Here is a 3650-nt window from a genome sequence, read left to right as displayed (position 1 = left end):
AAGGGGGCTATTACCAAGACAGTCGTTCCATAGCATTCCAACGACTATGTTCGTTTCCTTTACTCGTGTACGCCCGCGGAAATTCCGTCTTTTGCATATCAAGGCGCCGCCACCGTTTAGCCCCCTCCCATTACTCTCTCGAGATCTGGCCAATTCGTTTCGGTTAACCTTTTAATCCGAACGCGAGTTGAGTGCCACGATTTCGATGCTCGGAATGTTTCCTCTTTGTCTATTCCTTTTTTATCGAAATACACGGCGTGGAAAGTCTAGAAATCGAGTCTACGAAAGCTGGTCGTACGAAAGAGAAGAATGTCGATTTTAAGATTCTTTCGTTCGATCCAACTAACTTGTGAGAGAAAAGAGAAAGCCCCCTGTGAACGCTGGAATCAATCAACAGGTATCAAAATGGCGCGAAAAATCTCCCCGCCGCACGGAGAAGCAAAAACCGCGGTCGCTTAAAATCCCATAAAGAAACCGAGGAGGCGAGGAGGGAGGGGAGGATCGAATTCTGGTGGCCGTGGTCCACCACCACGACCGCGGTGGCTTCGAGAGGGAGAATTTTTTGCACAGCGCGCATTTACAAGATGGGAAAAGAGAGGATTATCGCGAACTAGTTTCTCCTCCCCCCTCCCCTCATTCCTTTCTCTCCTTTCTTTTTTCTTTTTCCTTTTTCTCCCGCCAGGGGGACGAGTGAAAGAGGGAGTTGGCCGTTGGCTAGGCAAGGCGAATCGGGGATCCCCCTGAGAGGGGGAGGAATTGATGAAGGAGCGCGACTTACGCATACCGTGTAAGTGACGCGTATGAATAATTCATTCTAATAAAATAATGCAGCGAACCTCCGACCGAGCAAAAAACCGCGCTGAATCGCCGATCGCGTCCCCTCGCTCCCTCTCCCTTCCCCCTGCTCTTCCACTTCGCCGAATTCGCACCATTATCCCCTTGCATCCCCTCCCCCAGCTCCTCGAGCCAATTTTGTCGTCTCGTTGACCCGATGATTTTCCTCTAGGTTATGGTAACGCGCGGGGGAAGGGATTCTTACTTTTATCTATTTTATCTTATCGCGTCTGTGGAAAGATACATTGCGCGTTACGTATTCGTATACTTTGAGTCGAGCAAGTTTTGTTCGAAAAGAAAAATAATCCGTTTCGCCTCATTTTGATAATCTCATTTCAAAATGGGATGTGGTAATAATCGTAAACAAACGAACAATAGGGGCGAACGATAAAGAGAAAGAAAAGGAGGAAGAAAAAAAATTGCAGATTTGTGCAGGATATTCCTATCGGTGACGCGAACAATGATACGGGATAGTTTCAACCATGACACGATTCTCCATCGCAGTTTCTCAACGCGTTCTAGATTCTGAGCAGGAGAACGATACCCTGAATACTATGCGCTACGTGTGGCAACCTGTGGCCGTTGTGCATCGAGAAAATCGCGTTGACAAATAGGAGTTTATAGCATAGGTTCAACGTATTTATTGCCGATCGGGAACGAAAAATTACGATCGTCGGAGGTTAACATGTAAATTTACGACTCCGTTTCACTATGCTCCCATTTTTTTTCGTCCCATTAGAATTCTAATCTGTTTCTGAAAATTCTTGGAATTGAAATTACCCGCGTGTATTAAAACTACGGATAAAGAGAGAAATACTTTTAAGCAAATTTTTCTATCGCTCGAACGATATACATTTCTTCCTCAATTTCGAACCTTCGAAGCTTCGAACCTCCCCAAACCTCTACGATCGGAAATAAGAGTTTACATCGACCCTCCTCCCCTTCGAGGATCGGCTCCAACCGATTTTCCAGTTGGGACGGAGGGCGCCGATAAACAAGACAATTTCGCGGCAGCGCGTCCCCAGGAATCCATAAATCCGGCCGGTCACTCGCGGATCCGTCGATTAGAGCGGCCTCTGCCTGCCGCCATCTTGAAACCGTTTCCCGCCAAGCGATTGAATGTGTCCCCAAGCGGACATCTTCCCGATTCTAGCGCGTTTCTTTCGTTTGGCCGCGATCGCGCCGCGGGAATTGAAAGCATCGAGGACCACGTCCAGAGATTCTATTTTCCTTTCGGCCGCGTTGTAAAAATCTTTATGGCGAATCGAGAATCCGGGAAATGGGATTTTCTTCTCTCTCTCTCTCTCTCTCGTTGTTTTTCTCTTCCGTGCTTGCTCCCCACGAAAAAAAATTCAATTTCCACGGACTTACGATTGCTGGCCCTTTCTTTGTTTAAAGTTTTTTTTAAGCTTTGATTTTTTCTTTTTACGATATTCGTGAGAGAAATTGAAAAATTAGTAAATCAATGTTAAGATTATTGATTATTGATTCATTGTTTTAAGTGATTGAAAATAAAAAAGGAGTAATAAATTCTTTACACAATTTTTATTAATTTTACGAACAAACTCGATCTTTTTAATTTTAAATTCAAATAAATATTAAATAGTTGTATCAAGATAATCAAACCAATTATCAATATAGAATCTCTCTTTACAAATTTAAAGAAAGCTATATTTCATGAACGTAACGTAAATCGCAATAACGAAAAAGTAATTGATTTTTTTCATAATCTTAAAAAATCATTGCACAAGCTCGATTCTCATTTATGATAAAAATTCCGATCTGTGATTTTCACGAAACACGGGAAAAATTTTAAATCAATTTTCAATAAGATAAAAACCTGGAAGAATAAATTCGAGGGACAAATTCCACTTTATTTCTTTGCGACGATACTAATTAAATAACCGGCGGCTCGTGGCTGTAAAAGGAGAGGCTGCGCTCGTTTGACCTTGGAAATGGCGGAGGCGCCGTGGGACAATCTTCGATTTACAGACAACAATCCCATTTTCCAGTGGTTGGATGAAAATCTTTATGGCGGAATCGAGGCCAGGAAAATGCTTTCGCCCAACACGAACATTTCAACCCTTCCCTTTTTTTCTCAGTAAAGTTTGAACCGAAATAAAAATTCCTTTTCATTCTTACTCGGATATATATTTTCGCAACTAACTTTTTTGCTAACAAAAAATGTAAGTTGCCAGAAATTCTCTAACTCTAAAAGTTTCATCGACAAATTTTTCAAAATATCTAAATTTAATTAAGAAAAACTGTTCGCTATATATTTTAAAGGGATTATTGAAAGTTATTAAAAGTTATTACGTTACAAGAGTTGGAAAAAAGAAGACGACCAGAAAGAAATATTAAAATTAACAATAATTCTCAAACTACTCGAGTGGTGAAAGAAACTTGCAAAAGTCTCCAAGTCTTTCAAAATCTCAATCCAGATCCATCTCATCATCGAATCATCATCCCACGATCCATCAAACCTTTCAACGCTCTTCCCTTCCTCGGTCCAGAGAAAAAAACGAAAATCACCTCTATCCCCCGTTCAAACGACTTCCACCCCTCCTGACTCTCCCCTCACCGTTCGCGGGAAATATATAGCGGCATCGACAGGTAGCAGCGGCAGAGTCTTCCCTCCAGTGAAACGAACGTATGCGAATCTTCGAACCAGGAGGAAAGATTCGAAGGGGATGAACGGAAAGATTTCCCCTCTCGTATTCCTTTACATATGGCGCTTAGCTATACCAGGGCTATAACCATCGATAATCGGCCAATAGGAACGAAGCCGCGCGTATACGTCGAACCCCATAGATTCG

The sequence above is a fragment of the Apis cerana genome, linkage group LG15, assembly GCF_029169275.1.
Source record: "Apis cerana isolate GH-2021 linkage group LG15, AcerK_1.0, whole genome shotgun sequence".
In the NCBI taxonomy this organism is placed as follows: domain Eukaryota; kingdom Metazoa; phylum Arthropoda; class Insecta; order Hymenoptera; family Apidae; genus Apis; species Apis cerana.
The sequence above is the reverse complement of the archived record's forward strand: the minus strand, read 5'-3'. Positions refer to the sequence as shown.